At 40.0% G+C, this 22,688-nt stretch overlaps 1 long non-coding RNA gene across 1 annotated transcript; it reads right to left on the reverse strand.

Annotated features, from left to right (window-relative positions):
* Window positions 1–19,627: 19,627 nt before the first annotated feature.
* On the reverse strand, window positions 19,628–21,994 carry LOC310867775. The gene is made up of 4 exons (XR_014570024.1): window positions 21,532–21,994; window positions 20,786–21,408; window positions 20,183–20,287; window positions 19,628–19,728 (listed from the first exon to the last, which is right to left on the reverse strand). It is a non-coding gene; the product is annotated as an uncharacterized lncRNA (long non-coding RNA).
* Window positions 21,995–22,688: the final 694 nt, after the last annotated feature.

Here is a 22,688-nt window from a genome sequence, read left to right on the forward strand (position 1 = left end):
CAGCCTTTCGTCCAATCAGGATAGAGAGTCAAAAACGAAACCTAAGGTTTTTTGACCCCCAGGGGTTAACTGGGGACAGGGAGGAACTCCTTATATGGCCAGCACACTCTATAGTAGGGAGGATTATCACAACAAAACAAAAAAATAAGTGATATTTGAATTAAGTGAAATCACTGAATATACCTTTAAGTATACATGGTTTTCACCTTAGCACCACCCGCCTTTCCCACAGCTGTTGTTGTATGATAATGTGGGAGGGGTTAGGGTTATGATGTCACTAAAATTCTGTTATTTCCATTTGCGCCTTTTGACTCAAAGGCTTTCAGCAAAGGAATCAAATAATATTTTATATTATTTTATAATATAAAATATAAATAAATATAAATAATATGAGCTTGTGCATGGGACAAACTAAGGGTTTGTGCCTTGTGGGGGTGCTGAATCCATTCTTGGGGTTCCTAGAAAGTCAAATGGAAATTGGTATATTTCTGCATAAACTTGTGATCCATTCATGTAGAAATATTGAAGGGACAAGAAAGTGGCCGCACATCACACTTATAGCCAAAGTGCCAATACTTAATTTACAGGATGCAGAGTACAGGAAAACCAACATTTCGACCGTTAAGCCTTCTTTAGGGAATAATTTTTCCCTGAAGAAGGCTTAACGGCCGACACCACTACTGTTCGGATTTCGGGAGATTAACCGAGTATCCGACAGACTCTGCAACAGACAAGACTTTAACTAAGATTCAACACGCACAGGCTGAATTAAAATGTTCCAATAATCGCTTCTCTTCACAAACGCATAGAAAATAATAGCAGAAAATATTTCTGTATACATATACCATGGCTAGCTCATTAACCAATAGCATCATAACGCATGTCAATCTCATTACCTCAAACTATAAAGTTACTATCTAGCCAACCAATGTGCAAAACTTACAATATTTAACTTTTGTGTGACATTTGATTTTCATTTTACAACTAGAGTTAAAGATCTATAATGGTCTATTTGGTTACCAACTCTACATGATTTACCTGGGGGAGGGTCACCTGAACCCACTCAAGGACCACCGTTAGTCCCCGGACCACTGATTGAAAACATTGCACTAGGTGACTGTAATCACATCAGGGCATAGATGGTATTGCAGTGTAATTATATATATAGAAATTGACCCCTAGGTGGGATATCCTTGACTTATACAAGAAATAAACAAAGTCAGGCTAGAGTGCACCCTCTGAACCAACCAGACAGACAGCCATACATCCAGACATATACATATAGATAGCCATCATGGTCGTTATTTTAACCGTTTCTACAAGAGCCATAACTAAATGTCTTAGAAAAACACTAAATATCACTTTTACTGAAGAATGAAACTGTATCACAGTATCAAGGGTGAGTAATCACAGGTTATGACAGGTAGGCCTACTGCTTAGTACTTACCTAAGGTCGTCTCATTAATCCTATAATCATAACCCCCACCTACAGTAAATGTTACAATCCGGCCTAGGGATAAACAGATGCAACAAAAAAATGGACTCACTCCTATCTAGCCATAAATATATAGTTATTCAAAACCTGTTGAAAAGCCAAAGTACAGTGATTTCTTTTATAAGTCACACAGTTACATAAAATGCATGGATATATTACCTCTTAATAATTTAATTAAGTCCCTAAAAGAAAAAACCTACGCTTACCTTTTCCAGACACAAAACAAAACTTAAAAAAAAAAAAAAAAAGAAAACCCAATGATTAACAAAATAACCCCAGAAGAAAGGATACCCACACCTACATTACCGAAACTAATCCATGTTAACAGTGAAACTTCCTAAAATACTGAGATGGTTAACTAAAAACCCTTAAAACACCAGCCTATTGTGAACAAATTTTACCCAGCATGCAATGGTTACTTCCCTGCACCTAATTTACAGACATTTAATTTACAGAATACAGTATATTCACATATTTGTTCACATGGTAAAAAGTATATAACTAATTATAGCTGTCATCATATTACACCTATATCATGTTTTGTAACACTATAATGTATAATAATCTTAAACCATGAATGTTAGGGTTGACGTTGGATCCACGTAATGCATATAGCATTACCCAGAATTCATACATTGCTCACCCTGCCATCAACATGTGTGTACTCAGTGAGTCAGCACCCCTTCCTCTGTAGGTGTTGTAAAACACCCCACACTCTACAGGAAGGTAGCTTACCACCCAACCCCCCAAGAGTTGCATGCAGCCTATTTATTGCCCCACGGAATGTGGTTAGAGACCTTATCCTGACAGTTCCCTCTCCTCTCTCCCTGATGAGAGGACATGTCTATATAATACATCCCCAATTTTTATCATGATCTTGTCCATCCATAATTTTACAATACAACTACAAGGACTTTGTTGTAAGTACGAGAGCATCCTCGATCGTGCACTGTGATAAACATCAGAACAACAGAAACAACATCAATTCATCTATTACGATGGCGCAGCCATCGCTTTAACAAATGCATACTGATTATCTGTTTCTTGTTCCCCACACCAATGATGAAGTACAGTAGGTAAGTGTTCTTGCATGGTATGGAATAGATTCAGCACCCCATAAGCCCCTAATTAGAAGTCCCACAAGCTCACATTGGCCAATATATTTCCCGTTTTTTTTTTTTTTTTTTTTTTTTTTAAGATATTTTTTTGCGGCTTACGCCTTTTATTGATTTTTGAAGGGACAGACAGTAGGCTGACAGGAAACGGGAGAGAGATGGGGGGATGACATGCAGTAAAGGCCGTGTCGGGTCCGGGAGTCGAACCCGCGGCACACTGCGACTGGATTACCAGTCCGGTGCCCAGACCGTTACGCTACGGCCTGGGCCATATTTCCCGTTTTTCACACCAGGTCTTTGCAACTTTGATTGGCTCCCACTACGTTACCCAGAGCAGAAGCGTCAGTTCAAACCCTGTGTTTTTCGCATTTTAAAGCAAACACTGACCCCTCAGCCAAGATGAATAATAGACCTAGACCAGCAGAAGAATTACGCTTCTGGTCTATTAGGCAGGGCTACCCGGCATCATTAACTTTTTTGGAAGCAACACATGCATCTGTAACAGCACTGCTGTTTCCAGTACCCGTTTCCAACAAGCTTTTTCCCTTGTTCAGAGTCATGAGGAAAGAAGCCAAACCTAGCTCTCGTAAAACACAGTGCAGACAAGGGCATTCAGGTGTGTGGGGGCTGCAGAGTTGTTATCTAGCGAGGCATGATCATCACTCTTACTAATAAGCCCTGTCAAAGTAAAGCTCATCGTGACAAAAGACAGTGGCGCACCAATACCCAACATATAACACTTAAAAGCCTATAAATCATCACAAACACACACAATGACAAGATCATTCCTGTCTCAAATGGGGGGAAAAGATAGAGGATGTATGAGGACATGAGAAAAATACTGATGGGTAATTTTCCACCATAAGACTGAGGACTGTATAAATTAATAACTATATAATAGGATCGATAGCTTGAGAGCTAGAGCTCCGGAGAGCTCCGGAGCACCGGAACTGAATAAATACTTTAGAAAGTAATCTAAGTACCATAAATACTCTTTACCAGAATAGAAGCAGAGGGCTTGTAACTTTACAGAATTGGATGTAAAAACCTTTTAGGCTATAATGAGTAAAAGTCAGAGTATAACAGAGTTAACCAAAATACCTTAGAATGAATTGACGGACACAATGAAGAGAACTCAGACAAGCAGAACTTAGAGGGAGGTTCAATCAGATATATTCACCATTGTTTCGGGAGAGAAGAAGACATGCCATCCGGACAGCGTTTCACAACGATCTCTCACCATGTTCAATTGAACATGGTTGATATAGCATACCGTAATCAATACACCGGAAAATGTGTTGAACAACAAGGTTAAAAAAACATATTACGTTTATCATATTATGATAGGAATATCAGTTAGTGGAACCGGGTGACAGGGCAGAACGTCATTGAGTGCAGTTTACCAGTCTGTTAGAGCGAATACTAACTTTCAAGGGCAAAAACACAGAGGCTGGGTGTTATGGCCAACGGAAACAAAACAATTCTTATCTAACAACGCTGGCTAGGGGAGAAGTTTTACTATCGAAACTCAGAACCATACTATTTTAAAGTCAGTGGGACAGCCTGACATCAAATGTCAGTCACAGGGCAATTCATAATCCATGATTCTGCAAGACCATAGGGGACACTGAGTCATAGATCACATGAAAACCGTCATCCACCAAAATAACAGATCTACAAAAGAAAAATACCTATCAAATACTGTTATGGAATTTGAAACCATGGAAGTTCAATGTTTTGCCCCTGTCCGTCCAGCCATGTGTGCATCATTGTTTGTGTCCGTCCGTCTGTCTGTCTGTCTGTCTGTCTGTCAGTGAGCAGCTAGCCTCCGAAACCCAGACGTTTTCTTTTTTGTGAGCAGTTAATCTCTGGCATCGATCGGCGTGAAACTGTGCACACACACTGCCTGGAGGCCAGAGCAGAACCTCTGAAGAAAATCTTCCCCATCTGCCTGTTAGCTCCACCAGGGCAATGTTTGGGGCTTACTACAATTTTGTCCAAAACGTACAACAGCCCGTGAACCGTAGCACGTACAACTGCCTTCCAAAGTTTGCAGGCCCTGCAGGCAACCCCGGTCTGGCAGAGACATGCATGCTCTGAGGAGGAGTATACACTTTTCTAGTTTGAAATGTGAACTGAACTCAGATGGTTTAATTTGAACAATGAATAGTTCCCCTTATCTCCCCTTATTTTTTATGCTGGTCCCTTTGTTCACGGCTCTGATAGCCTGTTCCTGAGCCTTGAGCCCTGCATTTTCTTTTTTTTACACACTATAATTATTATAGTTATAGTTATAGTTTGTATTATAATTATAATTTATCATAACCAGTAAGACGGCGAGAAGCGACGTCGCGTGCACGCATCCGCCTGGGTGATGGCAGACTGCTGGGCGAGCGTTGGTGCTTTGGGATGGGGGGTCAGTCAGATCAGCATATGGGATGAATTCTGTAATGGCCATAAGGGAGTGCATGGCAAAGTGAGTTCAACGTCGTTTAACATTGTTTAATGCAACCAGATTGGACTTTTCTGTTTGGATTTGATTGAAATTGTTTTGTGCCATGTTTTGTGTCTTCCCGCATAACTTCCGGGTATGATGATGTCACGCTGCATACCCTCTACAATAGTTGTGTAGTAGTTGCAGTTGCATCTGAAACCCTTTACTTGCCTTGATCTCCTTACCCACCCACCCCCCTGCTTCCTCTCTTCTTCCCTTTCTTTGCTTTCTTGGAAAAATACCACGATGGGATCTATATGCTTACCTAGGTAATCACTCAGAAAACATGAACAAATGCATTGCGTGTCTGAATTCAACGCCGAGGCTTGTCAATCAGCCTTTATGCAACACCTATTGACGGTGCATATATACATGTGCGCAGTTCATGCCCTGTCCACTGCCCTCAGTGCCCTGTGCACCTGTCCCTCCTATGGGATACAGACAGACAGAGTAGAAAAGTTGGTGTGGACCAATTTTATGAAGGTTGAAAATGGGTGAAGTCGTCCTTTAACTGAAGTATGCATTTTCACCAAGTCTTTGGATGATTTGTCAATGTTTCTATTCACCATTAAAACCCATTTTGGGGCGGGAACCCCTTTTGGTGTTTTAACTAAGCATTATGTAATACTTTAGCTATTGAAAAATAGCTATTTTTGAAAGATCGTGAAAATGCAGCACAAATCTTTGAATTATATATTCTTTCAGAAGACTTTTTTAATCTCAACGTCAGGCCTAAATGGGTTAATTAAAAGGCTTCATGCTGTTACAACTTCCATGCAGGGGCCATGGTGGAACCCCGCTGACAGATGTAAAGACTAATTAATGGTGGTGAAAGCAACATATTGTCACGATTTGTAAAAACTGGCAGACCCAAACGCAGAACACAACAAAGTCAAAGTCCAAGGGTGTTTATTGGAAAAAACACAGGAGGGAAAAAGGAGCTTGTAGATCTGCTATATTCGGTGTGGTCGAGCAGACTGAGGCTGGTGGCAGGCAGGCAAGGCAAAGAAGCTGGTCAGAATATCATGAGGTTGTGAAACGATCTGGCATCGGCGCGGGGAGAAGACAAAACATTTATAGACTGGAGGATGATTAGCTGATGCCAGGCAGGCGAGGGAGATTAGGGAACTGCAACCAGGTGTGCCAAGCTGGGAGCTGGAGCCAAGCCTACGCCCAAAACACACGCCCACTCAGAAAGACACACACAAACACAGACACTGACAGAGACTGTGACACATATACATTATTATATTGTGGTGGATAGACACACACTGAACAGTTATTAAGTTATTAATTAATTCACTGCGTTCTTGCCCATGTTTTATATGGTTGTTCCTCTCACCTCAAAACTCACCTATTCAGACAAGCCTACTCCCACCTTGAGTAGAAGTCTGCTGCAGGCCTTTTGTGTGTCTTTTAAACTTGCTCTATTTTAAACTTGCTTTATTGTATTGTATTTTTCTGTTTTGTTAGGCGACCTTGAGTGACCTGAAAGGCGCCATATAAATAAAATGTATTATTATTATTATTATTACCTTAATGCAAGGCATAATGTGTTACCGTAAGAGTAAAGAAACACACCTCCGAGGTGTTGACGTAGTGACAGGTTGACGTATTGATGATGCGACAAGTTTGTTGTTCTCTCTGGCTTTTCTAAAAATAAACGGAGTGCCACCATCGTTGGCTTTTCCAATTCGTGAATAAATCTCTCTCTTCTCTCTGCCTACACCGGCACTCCTACAATATCATCATTGGCAGGTTGCTAATGAGTGTTACAATCCTGACAGCAAAGATGTGGGCCATGGCTAAATGGCAATGACAATTGAAAATGTCCTTCAACTAGTCATTCAACTAGAGACATACGTTACGGTTTGACAATAAAAAAAAAACGAAATCATGAAAAACGGCATAGCCTACCGTACTATAGTAGGCCTACTTGTTTTATCGTCGAAAACCATGAAAAACAACATGCTATTGTATTGTTTTTTCATGGTTTTCGGCGATAAAAAAGGAAATCATGAAAACTACATACCGGTGTATGTCGTTGATAACCATGAAAAACGATATGATTTTCATCATTTTATATCGTCAAAAACCATACTATGTATTCTTTTTATTGCCGAAAAGTTCACAAATAGTAAGCTACTACTTCAATACAAAATCACTATTAGCAGTAGCACTGGAACATGACTGCCAGTCATGCAGTAACTTTGCCCTGTTTTTTGCGCTCGCTGCATTTACAAGATTTCCGTATAAACATTCAGATTTCAAATATAAAGTACTCACAAAGTGTCCCACGGGTGTTAGTTAGTAGCAGCGCCAGCGATTAGAATTGCTGCGTCCCGCGTTGTTTAATAAAAAGCATTTTTGTCCGAGCTCCCCAGCTACTTTTTTCAAACGGGGTTCGTTTGGGAAATCCACAGTTGCACACCGGGAGCGCACTCGCCTATTAGTCTGTATTGGCAGGGCGGTCAGCCTACCTATATCGAACACACCGAGTGCCACCCTCCTCCCGACCGATAGGGGCGCGTAGTTGAAAGCCAATGGCAAAATAACACCTCGGATAAAAATGCTTTTTATTAAACAACGCAGGATGCAGAAATTCTAATCACTGGCGCTGCTACTAACTAACACCCGTGGGACACTTTGTGAGTACTTTATATTTGAAATGCGAATGTTTATATATTTTAATTATTTGTAAATGTAGCGTTCGCAAAAACCAGGGTGAAGTTACGTCATGACTCTCGTATGAATACGAGAGTCATGTTCCAGGGCTATATTAGCAGAAGCATTCATGTCATAACAGAAGAAAAACAAACAACAGAAACTAAAGAAAACACATAATATCGATCTTGTCATTAAGACCAGGAGGGGTGAAAGAATCCAGAAGGTTTCCCTTTTCTATCTCCTAATGCTATTGTGTGAATAGGAATGTTTTGGCATTTCTTTCTTACTTTATGTGTTGTTGCCTTGTCTTCTTTTTGTGCTGTTGCATGGCAACCACATTTCTCTCAACCAAGTATCTGCCTGAATTAGATTCTTTAACAAATGGTTACGTTTTTCTTTGAGTTTTGTGTCATCATCACGATCTGTAGAGTTATAATATCCACTACTGTCTGTTTACTTGTATTCCTCTTATCAATCGTCGTTACGGCCCTTTCATACCTGTACCTGTAGGAACAGATGATTAGCTCGGTCTTCTGTGATCGGCTGCTTGTCTGACTCTGTTAAAGGTAAAAAGCAGCATTTCAGAGAAGAAATAAGAGGAAAAAATAATAAAAACAACCGTTGTTGCCCTCTTAGGAGGAGTCAGATTAGCACACCTCTGAAGTCTTTGATGCTTCAGAATGTCAGCCCCGTGCGCACACAGGCCAGACCAATCAGAGGCTTCTATTTGACATGTGGACCTGCTGTGCTCCGTGGTTTACAAGCTTCAAAGAGCTGCTTTTAATACACTGCTTTGATAGTCCTCAGCCTCCCCTGAACCACCAGACATCCACTGGGGAGTGTTTGGGCCTTTTGTGTCGGTGGAGACTCGTATAACACTTTATCACATTAACAGGTCATATAGGCTAAAAGAAAAGCATAATTTTTTTACTGGCTCGACCACTTTTTTTGTTTCTGATGTCGTTGATATACAAATAAATTCGACTTAGATTCTGAAACAAATTAGCTGCACTGCAGTCTATAGTTACTTAAATAATGCAAGTCACTACACTGCTGTGAGCAAACATCAACTTCACTTTATTTGTCTCCTCACAATTTTAACGGTGTAAACTATGGACATTTTTCTCCTCCAGTATTGTTACTTTTTATTTTGTGTTATGTTAGCATAGTTTCTGGGGTAAAATGCTCCAGCAACATTTCTCTGCTTGCACTTAATACAATATAATATAATACATTTATATAATATTATACTCTAAGGCAGGGATGTCAAACTCAAATACACAGTGGTCCAAAATAAAACAATTTGTACAAGTTGATGGCCGAACTGTGTTTCAACACGGGCACCGGTCATGAGCACTAAACCTGTCTCGAACACCAATGGCCATATAACAGGACAAGTCAGGCCTCTCTCTTTGTTTATTTTACATTCAAAACATTATGTCAAGAGTTTTTGTACACCACAGAGCAATACTAAATGTAGTTGCAAACAGAAGCGACACAAACCCGAGACCTAAATCCTAACCAAAACAAAGTTGGGAGTTTGATGTGCCCGTAGTCTCACCAGACTATAGAGCGTCGCAGTCCTGCCCCCTACCAGGGCCCAGGAAATGATTCTCCGTTCATTTTCCTCATAGACATTTCAAAAAGTATTTATTTAAAGACGTTTATGCCGCGGACAAAGCCAACTCTTGTCGTGACAAATCATGACAACAAACACAATTCTTTGGGCCGAACAAATAATTAGAAAGAAGAAAAAAACGGCAGGTTACAACACTTTTTTTGTTGTTTTTCTTCTTTGTAATTATTTGTTTGGTCCAAAATATTGTGTTTGTTGTCATGAGTTGTCACGACTCTAGTTGGCTTTGTCCGCAGCGTAACCATCTTTAAATAAATACAGTTTGAAATTGCTATGGGAAAAATGCATTGGGATTCATTTCCTGGGCCTGGCGTCGTCATGAAAGGGGGCGACGCTCTATAGGGTAGGTGTGCTCATGACGCGGAGGAGAGAACACACCCCCTCCCCCCCAATGTTTTCCTTCTTCTTTTTTTCTGATGTTGTTTTCAACACGTCGGTAAAGCGGACAAATACAATGAATTAATTAATTGATCGATTGATTGATTGAATGAATGAATGCATTCATTCCATAGTTAGGGGCCAAATAGCCTGACCTAAGCAGAGACATTTCTGGTCTAGAGGGGCGGGTCGCGCCTCAGAAATGCGCGCACCCTGATTGGATCTCATCGATCTGTCCGTCACCCCCGGCCCCTCCTCTCCCCCCTTGTGCAGCGCTACGTCACATCATTTAGAGCGACGCCCACCCGGAAGGGTTGACTCCCACTTTTAGACTGGTTCAGCCCACGGCTTTTTCCAGGCTTTCATCTTTCGCGCAGACGAAATGAAAGCCTGGGTATCGAGGCTAGGGGCCAAATGGACCCTTTTCCAGCCTGTAACTCTGAAAGTGAACATGTACAAATGGAACCAATTAACCAAATGGAAAAATTCCCATTCTACTAAACTGCCATCATGTGGAATGGCCCATTAAAAGAGAGGAAGATTGTTACAAAACCATATGTCTAGGGGTAAAGGTAATGTAATATATGGAGGAGAAATGAAACCAAGGTCTTAATACAAGTATTTATTTAAAAGTATTATGAATACATTATAATAATTAACAATAGTTTACAAATAATGGCTCTTAACTCAAAGTAAATACCACAACGGATCTCAAAACAAAACTAAAGTTACTCCTTTCCGAAGGGAGATAACTTAACTAAGCAAAAGGTTCAACTTCACAAAATAAGGGCAAACAGTTGGAAACGACAGTGATACGACGGATGGGGGAAAGACCTTGGAAGTCAGTGTTTCCCTAGCCTGACCTAAGCTGAAGCATTTCTGGCCTAGATGGGAGGGTCGCGCATCAGAAATGCGCGCACCCTGATTGGTTCACCGATCTGTCCGTCAGCCCCGGTCTCTCCTCCCCCTCCGAGTGCAGCACTGTTATTGTCTCGACCAGAAGCACTCTGAAGCAGAAACCACTGGTTGCTGGAGTAAATCATTCTAACGCTTTTTATCACGGATTAACATTTTGAAACTTACTAAAAATGGACGAATTCGAAGAAGACTTTAATCTGGCCATATTACAGGCTTGTGAAATTCATGGGGTGGACTTTTTGAAAGACCTACAGCGCGTTTGTTTGGATACACTCATATCCCAAAACCTTGATATTCTAGCTTGTTTTCCAACGGGTTTCGGGAAATCCTTAGTTTATCAAGCGTGGCCTACAGTTTGCAGTTTGCTATCAAACAAATACCCAGGCAAATTTCCAAAAGAAGCAATGGTTTTGATCGTTTGCCCACTGGATTCAATAATGGAGGACCAAGTGAAGTATTTGAACGAAAAGGGACTTTCCGCTGCATCTGCTGGTAAAGACGCGATCACAGACGAGAGGATCTGTAATGGAGACTTTACTTTTGTTTACGGATCTCCTGAAACCTTCGTTGGGAATGCCTTTTGGAGAAAATCCCTACAAACTCCTTTGTTTCGCGACAGACTGATTGGATTAGCTGTAGACGAAGTTCACACAGTCATTCAATGGTAAGCCTAAATTATGATTTCATAAATGTGTTATTAGAAATCCTTAAACTGTAATGAATGAATTGACTACATCTTGTTGTGTACAGGGCAACAATGTGTTCATAGGCATTTGATACTGAGAGTATGTAGCCTCGGTAGTCGCTACCTAGGCTTTCAGTTAAAAGTAGCTCCTGGGTCGTAAAACAACATTAAATCCCTGTGGTACAAATATAGCTGTTTAATAATCAAATACAATATCCCGTTCTTATTTGGGTTGATTGATTCGTTTATTGAACAAATAATAGGGTTTGCTTTCGTTGTGTTTTTTTGGGTGGTTGTAGAGAGAAACAAAGACAGAAATTGCGGGACAACAAAAACATTACAACATGCTATTACAAAAAAACAAGAAGGTTTTAGACCGCCCGTTATTTTAATTTGATTAATAATGTGGTCTTTATGAAGCCATACTTTTAAATGTATTATAGAAAGCTCAACAAAGTAAATGTATGCACAGGTTATTATTTTTAAAAGCATAACATTGACTCAATGGGAAGTAGTTTTCCTTTTCTGTTATGTAGTTTGCACCCACCTTGGGCCAAGAGGTGTTGGGCCGCCCAACTTGGGCATTCAAATGCTAATATGGCTTTTGTTCTGCTGCCAGGTAGAGAGTATAAATGTTGAATACAGTACAGGCTTTATTTCCATTTATCTCTAATTTAAACTAAAACAAGCCTGTGTGATAGTCCGTATTATATATTTAATTCATTATCCTAATAGTCATGTGATTGTGATTTTTTTATGGATAATCACATGACTACTTGATTCTAGGATTTCAGATACTGTAAGTGTGTCCTATTCAATCATGTCATAATGCTGTTTGCTAATTTTCATTGTGTTTTTGTCTTTCTCACAGGGGCCAGTCAACACAAACAGAACAGCCCTTCAGAAAGTGGTGTGGAATGGTTGGCGAACTCAGATCATTGCTGCCAAAACCTGTGCCACTACTAGCACTTACAGCAACTGCATCCAAAGACGTTCGCAAGAAGGTGGTCAAGACGCTGGGTCTGAGACAGTATGTGGAGATTGTCAAAAGCCCTGACCGTGTGAACATCAGGCTAGCTGTAAAAAAGGTCTCAGCTGATCCAACCAAAACATTCTCATGGCTCATTCGTGAAGTAGAGTCAAAGGGAAAAGACACTGATAAATATGTCATATACTGTAATAGCATCTATGATTGTTCTCTATTGTGCATAGACGTTTTTCTACTGAACCTAGGCCCGAAATCAGTCTTTCCAGTTGGAGCAGAAGATGTAACCTCAAACAGAGTCGTAGACATGTACCATTCCAGGATAGGCGAGGATGAAAAACGAAACATTGAACAGTCTTTGCGAGACCCCTCATCTGTTCTTAGAGTTTTGTTCGCCACATCAGCTCTAGGTATGGGTGTAGATTTCAGAGGAGTTAACAATGTAATTCATTACGGGCCACCCAGGGACATTGAGTCCTATATGCAAGCATATGGCAGAGCGGGGAGAGACGGTTCTGCAGCACATTCTCTAATTCTGTATAATGGAAGACAGCTACAACATTTATCAGACAAAATGAGGCAGTATGTCACTGATCAAACAACCTGTAGGAGAGTAAAACTGTTAATGCTTTTTGATGGAGAGAAGTCTGATCCTTTGCCTATCCTGCATGAATGCTGTAGCAACTGTGCCACTTCTTGTGACTGCAATGACGAATGTGATGGGCAGATGAGTGCATTAGAAACACAGGCAGGGCAGGAAGCCCCTATTAAAGAGCGAACTGTTAGTCCTGATCAAAGAAGTATTCTTCAGGAAAAGTTAGAAGACATGACACAGCATATTGATCACGAAGGTTTTTATGGAGCGGTATCTGTTTATCATGCTACACAGTCTGATAACATTGGAGACCTCATTAATGCTGTTATTGCTAAAAGCAACGTACTTTTCACTTTGGATGACATATTTTGTAATGTCCAAGTTAGCAATGTCCAGGAGGCACTTGCAATAATGACCATTTTAAGGGATGTGTTTGAGGATGTTGAATATGATGAAGATGAAGAGAGCATGGATGATGACGACAGTGCAGATATACTGGAAGCATCATTCAGTGAATTAGAATTATGTGGTTGACAAAGTGTACATTTGCCTGAAAACCAATAAAACATGTCAGAGCTTCAAATAAATTGTCACGTCCTTATTTTAAGCCAATGTTTTTGATTTTTCCAAAAGGGGTGTGTTACAAAGCTATAAAGTGTAGTGGTCATGGTAATCTAATTGAAATGATTCTTAACTGCCCAATCATTTTGCTAATGTAAAGTGTCAGTGGTGAATATATTATAAAGGGTTTCATTACACACTTTGATCAATTCAGACAGAGGTGTCAAACATGCATGTTCACGCTCCCCCTGAGCGGGGAGATGAGTGTATTTATCCCTTACATTAAGAGATGTTTAATTCTGACCACCCAGGTCACAAATGGTGAATAGACCCACAGGATGATGTGAAATATGAATATATGAATATGAATATGCTAACCACACCAAGAATATATACTGATAGCAAAGTCTTCACAGCTCTTAGCCATTGAGAAATAATTTCAAGTATTCCAATTCCAATGTGGCACAGACAACGTTTTTTCAGTTGTACAGTATATCTACCGTGGTCAACAACCAACCTCTAAATATGTTTATGTGCTCCTTTTTTCTTAAACATTGAAAATAATGTTGTCGCCATCTTTAATGTTAACCTTTAGCAATGCCTGCATAATATCTGAAGTTACATATTTAAGGTGTTACTGTAATAGTTCATTTTTCATGAAATGAAAGCCTGTGTATCGAGGCTACTGTAATAGCAATAAAAAGCAAGGCTTTTGCACACCTACAAGGGCCCCTCGGCAAATACACATTAAAAAACAATTTACATCGATAAGGCAAAACCTCAATGAACAAAAGCACCATGATTAATGATGTAATTAGAAAATGAGGCTTTATTCACAAAATGTAAATAGAATATAAATATAATGAACAGATTATCGTAGGTGAATAGAAAGGTATAATACTCAGCAGACATCAGGACATATCACTTTATCTTGGAACAAACAATACCTACAATCTTGTTAAAACATTGAAAATAACAAATTATCTTTTTAATGGTATACTATAACCCCAGGCCACATTGATATGAGCTTGTAGATCTGCTATTTCTGAAAAATTGTGAAAATGTGGCACAGATCTTTGAATATATATTCTTTCAGAGCTAACGTTTAACTCAAATCTTTGCCTCGGGGGGGGGGGGGGGGGGGGTCCCTGGAACATCATAATTGCAGATTGGGGTCGGCGGCCAATTACATATTCTTGGGGGTCCTTGTCTTGACATGAATATGTTTAAGAACCACTGACATAGAGACATGTTTTTTTCAGAAAACTGACATTTATAAAATCGCCCTCAGGTCTAAATGGGTTGAGCAGGGGCCCCAGGGCGGCGCCATGTGAAGTGCACCTGTTGCGAATGGCATTCCTTTTTTTTGTCAAGGATCCACTGGATAACCTTTCCTGCCTGCAATTTGTGCAGAGGATTGGCGCTTTGAGTTTTGAACGAGCTATAAGACCGCCCAGGCTTGATGCTAAACACATCATTCTCCTTCAAAACCCTAACCATCATAAGGATGTCCTCTTCCTTATTGGCTTCTGTGTGCCTTCCTGACTGGGGACTAACTCCACAATCTAGATCAAATTGATCAATGATTTTTTTCATTTCGCCAATTATTCTGCTCATCTCTTGGGCTATACCAAACTCTAGATTTGCCCCCTGTTTGTCCATGATTTCCTTTGTGTAACGCACGTAGTGCTCACAATTCAAGTCCAATGCAAAGTTTCTGCCTGCCACACCACTGATATTGACTGTCCTGTTCCACATAAGCCTGTGTGCTACACTAGGACTTTGCATTGCCGCAATATCTAGCTGTAGCTTCAGTGCCTCTAGACTGTACTTTGATCGGCCTGCCTGTTTAAAGTGTAGCATTTTGAATTTCCACAAGCGGCATGTCCTTTGACCATCGCCTTCCTTAATCGAGTCTTGGAAATCCCGTTCAAGCAAGGCAATTTTCAAAAAACCACTCTGATAATTAAAGACCCCATCAGAAGTGACATTGCCCTGACCAGTAGATGCACCCTCCTGTACATGATATGCCATTAGGACCTTATGTGTGTTGCCCATGTGCTTTTTCAGTTGTTTATGCGTTTGGAATGGACCTAAATCTATGCAATCCTTATGTCTGCACATTAGAGTTGTGTCTTTGGTTAGGGTGGCAGCGTGTGTTTCCCAATCAGCGTCTGTCACAGTGGCATCCATCTCAAACATTTCATTCATTATGTAGGTGTCAACAATATTTATGAGGTGTTTGTCAAACCATTTCTGCTTTTCTTCTTCTGAGCTGAACATTGAAGGTACAGTATTTCTCTTGGGTGTGTGTTGAACTGTGTCCATGTCAAAGTAATGCAGAGCAGCTGAAATTATGCATGCGTCTGTAACATCTCTGATGAATGTGTTGCCAGCTGTATAGTTGTCACCAAGTGCAGACGATGAAACATTTCTCCTGTCGATTAGATTGCGTAGTTGGAACATTGTGCCTTTTTCATTGTTTGAAGTTGTCTTGTAATACTCTTTGAATATAAGGTCATTAAAGTTCATGCTGCAGTGAAAGTCACCAATGCCTGTGACAATGCCAGTTTGTTTGCGTTTGTCCCTCCGAATGGAACGAAGGGCTGCGTCTGCATTTTGTTTTGTCAATTGGTCTCCTGATACTATTACTTGAATAGCCGGCTTATTGGCTGTCTCTCCATCCACCTCTTCAGCAATATAAGGGACATACTTGTCCTGAATGTAAATCATGGTGTCTACCATATCCGGTGATTTCTTCTCATCTGCATTAAGCAGTCCAAGGGGGATAATTTCAGTTTTTTGGGTCATAATTGAGGAGTATTCATGAAGGATGTGCAATTTAACATTGTCTTTAAATTGGCTTAATTCCGAAAGATGAGACACCAGCACACGTCCAGTCAACACTTTGAACTCTTGTCTCAGAAGTTCAATGTCTTTATGGTTCGGCACTATCTCACGCATAGGAACATCCCGTACAGACCTTTGCTTGCATTGAGGGAGATGGGCGCCACTGACTCTTTCTTTGTTTCCCACCATTATCATCCAATGATTGTCTTTTTTCTGATTGGCCTTTGTCATACTGTGTGGCATGACACTGCGGTCCAAATTGTCAATTGTGATTTGGAAGGGGAAAGTCTCTGAAGTTTCCTAAGAAAGTAGTGGGATTAAAAGAAAAGAAAAGAAACATATTGTGAACTGAAAATTAGTAGTACAATAACGTCAGAAAGTAATCACATCAACATTAGTGCTGTACGTGTACAGTATCAAAAGTAAGACATTTCCCTGTTTTGCTACAGAGAAAGTTTAGGAAAGACTTACATGTTGATCCAAATCTTGGGAGGAGCTAGATGTAGATTCATGGCGTAGTTCGACTGAAGATTTGCTGTCATCTTCCAAGTCCTATTAAAACATAAGTGCGACGAGTATAGAGGGCATATTTGCTATCATTCTTTTAAGCAGGATCAGGGTAAACATTAAATTCTAACAAACTGAACAATAGCATCTCTATTGGCCCAGGCCGTAGCGTAACGGTCTGGGCACCGGACTGGTAATCCAGTCGCAGTGTGCCGCGGGTTCGACTCCCGGACCCGACACAGCCTTTACTGCATGTCATCCCCCCCATCTCTCTCCCGTTTCCTGTCAGCCTACTGTCTGTCCCTTCAAAAATCAATAAAAGGCGTAAGCCGCAAAAAAAAATATCTAAAAAAAAAAAAAAAATAGCATCTCTATTCCAGTAATATCGTATTTTGAAAGAAATTGCAACAAATAGTGTCCCAACACAACACTTATTGAAGCTGTTGTTGCTGAACAAATTCTGTCGACTAGAGGAATAAAGGGGAGAAAGTAAATACCTCTGGGAGATCCCATTCTACTAAGTATAATTAACTGGTTAATAATTTGTAACCTTTGATTTCAACATTTTATGAATAAATGAAAATACATAACTTTATTGGTAACATACCTCTTTGTCGGAAACATCAGACTCACATGATGACATATCAGCACCATATCTGACAGCTACAGCCTCTGGCATTGGTCCACTACCTGTGGACTCCTGTAGAAAACAATCGGTGCTGTAGTATCAATGCTGCAATGTACAACTGCTCCATTACAAGTCAAAGACCAGAATCCTAAATGTACTTGAGTAAAAGTACAAAAATATTGGCATCAAAATGTACTTCAATTGCTAAAAGTACTCATTTTGCAGAATGTCCAATTTCAAGTTTTCAAATGTATAAAGTATTTTTTTTAAAAGCAGATAAAAAAAAGTAGTGGTGTATAAGTACAATATTTGACTCTGAGGTGTAGCAGAGAAAAACTACAATTACGGTAATCATTCTAAACTGTACATATTTACTTTAAAGACCACTGTACACAACTGTACACATTCTTGAAATAAACATTTAAAAAAGTAGTACAATGTACCTGATTTTCAACATCAGGAACCTGGAGGTCATTGGCTCCTTGAGTGGGGGGTTTATTCACACCTGTGTCCACAGAAGCAAAAGCCGCTGCTGTAGCAGGATGGTCATCTGGGGGAGTGAGAGGGTGATCTGCCTCTTTCTCCATTACATTAGCTTCTTCTCTGGCAAGGGGGTGACCTGCAAAATATGACTTGCACACGTGTTTTTTCCACTTGATGACTTTTCTGTCCCATGTCCGTGCAATGTCTTTGAGTTTTTGAAGGGCACTTTCAGGAGACACACAGACCCCAACTTTCACTAATCTTTCAAAGCATCGTTTTTTGGCCCCACCATGACGAAGGACCATTGCATTACGATACATGTGAGCTGACATCATATGACACCGTGCCCTGAGTAGGGTTGAGCCAGCCATTGCCATAGTGCATCTTCTGCTCTTTTCATACACAATTGCACGTGGTTTGAGTGGGCTTTTTTGAAGGGCTGGGGGGTGCTTGGGGATATTACTTGCGCATTCCAAGAAACGATTGTATGTGGGCGCATTTGTTCTCCACTCTGCAACAATGTCAGCCCATTTGAAATTCTTTAATGAATTTAGTGTTGTCTGCCTCAATTTCGAATTGAATTTCAAACTTGTCAAAATCTGACATTCCTTATGGACCTTCTTCATTAGCTCCTCAACCACCTTGTCAGACAGTCCAGGAATCGCCATAACTGCACGTGGAATTGCTTGGTCACGTCTTCGGTATATCTTGTCAATCAGTGACTCATAGGGTCCAGTAATGATCCGGCTTTGGTAGGAAGAGGCATGTCTCACGCTGATCTATGGGGGAAAAACTCAATTACTTCAAAACAGTCTACAAGTTAATGGCTAAAACTAAAACTCATCAAGGTTTTGTTTAGAAGAAAAAAAACACATACTGTATATATATATATACAAACAAACCTTTGTTTGACGTCTCCGCGGCGTTCGTGGGTATGTTGGTGATCTTAGTGTTGGTTGGATGTCAGCACTAGTGTGTGTGTCCTGCTCCGTCTGTGTACATTCCGAATGGAAACTATAAATTAATTTGGTTAAATGGAAATGAAATGAAAAATGTATCCAAATGTAATGTATAATACCTGTCTTTGTGCAGGCAACACAGTGCCTGGACTAGAGGTTTTCTGTCTCACTGCAATTTCAATGGATTTGGGCCTGGTTGTCTGGGGCTGTCCCATTGGTGGTGATACACACCGTAGGCTCTCCCAATTATCCCAACTTGAAAGTGAAGTCTATAAGAAATAAGAGTGCAGTATTTGTTATTTTTTCTAAAAGGACCAAGCTAATACTATGACAATAAGCTAGTCTTTCTGTGGTCCACACAAAATCATATCACAAAACACAGAAGTGTCATTTTAACATCTCTAAACAAGGTTATAAGGCCCCAAGTGGTCATAAATACCATAGTTAATTATCTCAGAAGTCACAGCAGGGGTTTCTCAAAAGATAGCAAAGAGAACTGAGACTGGCTCATTACGGTTCAGGGATCAGCAGGGTCACACAAGGGTTCACAAGAACAACCCTCCCAACAGTTGTTTAGGGGCTATAAAACTAGACTCTGTACACAGCCTGTGGAACAGAATTTAAGTTTGTTCCATGGAAATGGCACGAGTTAATGAATTTTTTTAAATAAAAACACCTGTTTTTGTGCACTCAATACAGTGGTTTTCGGTCTCACTGCCATTTCATCGGATCTGGCCCTGGGCTGTGGTGGTGAAATGGACTGGAATGAAGTCTGTAACACATTTTGTGTGCAATAGATCATCAGTTTTGTCATACAATACCATATCTACAAGCAATTAAAGCTAAAAGCCTATAGTGTACATCACAGGAATGAATAGCCATGGGAATAGTGATAAAAGAGTGTTAGTGACATGATCATATTTTTTTATAAGAAAATAGAAAAGTTATTTATTTTCTCCCACCATTCCTTCAGTGGGAAATGTCAGGATTTTGGCCTTTGGGGTTGATGACCCGGACGCTTGAGACCCCCATTGTACAGGCATGTCAGGAAATGAACTCTGCAATATAACAGGGGAAATAATTGGGCTTTGAGGTGGGTGTAATTGCACAAATGTTGTGTTCAGTCTGTACAATGTATAGTATTTCAATATTGTATCATATCCACAATAACTTATAAGCCAGGGGTTTAGGTAATCAGAACACAGCATATGTCTCTTTATACTTACCGCTCCTGTACTGTCAAGAGGCGGAAATGATGACTTTGACGGTGACGGAGGTGCAGAACAGGGATGGTGCTCTTCCCATTGTTTGGCCATCGAGGAAACTGATAACTAGCAACATGTGAAAAAAAAATATTAAACAAACAGTAATTAAGGGATTGTAATGTATGAAAATGTATCTATAAGTTCACAACAAGGTGTTGATAATCTTCACGGGATATCATGTAATTGTTGTGCTTTTTAAAATAAATAGAAGTTGGTCTTTTAAATATTTCTGAGGACACTTTCAAATTACATTTATAGTTAAATTAATTCACAGAGTGTCTCTCTTTAGGAGGTTTAAAATTGTTTATCTCCATGAGAACAACAGGGGTTCCTACACATTGAGAATGTGAACTCCTGAAACAGCTGGGGTCAAATCCTCTGTAGTGTGTTGGTTGTAAAAGATAACACGGGCTCATTGTTCTACTACTAGTGATTCTCAGCATGGGTTCTGGCCTCTCAAGAGGTCTGTCACCAAAAACACATCAGAATGGCTTTCCTTAAATTTAAAAACATTGTAATTCAATATAATGTTAGTGTACAGAATACAGATATTGTTTTCCTCACTCCAGTCAAAGTAGAAGTCAGCTGGGTCTGTGCTTTCAAAGGCAATGAACTATACTGGAGTGCCTCCCAGTTTGATGTCTTCATGGCAACTGAGATAGTCTATAGCACAATGGGAATACATATTTAGATAGCCACAACTTTAATAGTATGAGCAATATAAACAAAACAATGTATATTATTGTTTACACATTTTGACAGTAAATAGATGATGTAAAAGCTCAAAACTAAAAGCTGTAACTTTTCAGATCGAGCTTGTAGATCAGTTATTTCACCAAATGTATGTGTATAACAGATACTACGTTCTATAGTGGGTAAAAGGTCAAAGATAGATGTAAAGCAAGAACTATAAAAAAGGAAGGTTTGGGGTTTGAGTTAGAGATAATGAATGAAAGTATTAGATTGGATGGATGGATGGATGAATGAATGGGTTTACAGAAAAGTTAAATAAGGAGGGGGGATTCTCTCTGAGAGCAGGGTGATAAGACTGTCAAATATCAGAAAGGCAATGTAAAGAAGAGGTGAAATATTATTTAATAATAAAACGTCAAACTTGTGCACAAAAGACTGCTGGTCACCAACGGGGCTTTCAGGCATCAAACTCGTTTCGTTTATCACAGGATATGCTTCAATAAAGAAAAATAGTTCGTTATTAACCTGAATCTAACAACAAATAATACATAGGCTATGCAATATTAAAAAATATAGTACATCTGCTAAATATGAATTATAAATAGTAGGCTACTCACATCGCTAATGCATGTTGGCACTTTGAATAGATTTCGCCGAGCAGGGCTTGGGCAAGTTGGGCTACTAGGCTTTTGTTCGCAAGTTTTCTTTTTCTCTCTTCGTTCTGGTGTGGACTTTGCGCATCGTTTCACCCTTGAAGCTTGATTACGGAGAGACAACTCTTTAATCTCATCCGCAAGTTTTACAATTTGTTGTTGACATCGTCGATATGCATTTAATTTAGTGCGACATTTGTGGCAAACTGCCTTTACATCATCCGCGCCAGTCACTTCAGTTGCCGTGAGCTCCTCTAAAACAACTGCATAATCTTGTTTGACGTCCTTTATTATTAACTGGTGTCTGTTCTTCGAAATGTCAAAGTTATTTCCACAGAGTCGGCACACGTTGGGTTTTTTCTTAGACGGTGTGGTGGGTTCTTCAGCCATTCTCCTAATTTTCCTGAATTTCCTCGCTTAGCCTCGTTTGAAGTTCCACTGGTAATGATTTCCCCACGGTGTTATTTTGAGCGGTGCACACCGCTCAGAGCCCTGACGTCACATAATTTAGAGCGACGCCTACGCGGAAGGGTTGACTCCCACTTTTAGACTGGTTCAGCCCACAGCTTTTTCCAGGCTTTCATCTTTCGCGCAGACGAAATGAAAGCCTGGGTATCGAGGCTAGTGTTTCCCCAGTTCCTGTCTGTAGGTGAATGGACTAAGACTAAGTAGTGTGAGAGCCATGGCCGTTAGCTCCCTCACGTGACCGTCAGCCAATCAGGGAGGATGATCAGGCCTCCATTGTCATGGCCAACGGGAGTACCCCAGACACACAGCTGATGACCATCAGTCTGTCTGAAGACCCATTAGTATACTCTGCATGGGAGGAGAGTTTAGTCTAATACAGGTTCATAACAACTGCTGCGCAGGTATAGATATATATATATATATATTTATTAGAAGACATCTAGGCCTAAGATAATTCCATATACATATATATATATATATACTATAACAATACCACCATATAAATATATATATAATATTAGCAATAAACATATACATTTATAATCCAAAATAACACTCATAAAAAATACTCTGTTACAAGTACAAGTCTGGTACTCAATATTTACAAAATATACTTGAGCTTGTAGATCGGCTATTTTCAAATTTTCAAATAC

Source organism: Protomyctophum parallelum (genome assembly GCF_964188405.1).
Source record: "Protomyctophum parallelum genome assembly, chromosome: 12".
Lineage (NCBI taxonomy): Eukaryota > Metazoa > Chordata > Actinopteri > Myctophiformes > Myctophidae > Protomyctophum > Protomyctophum parallelum.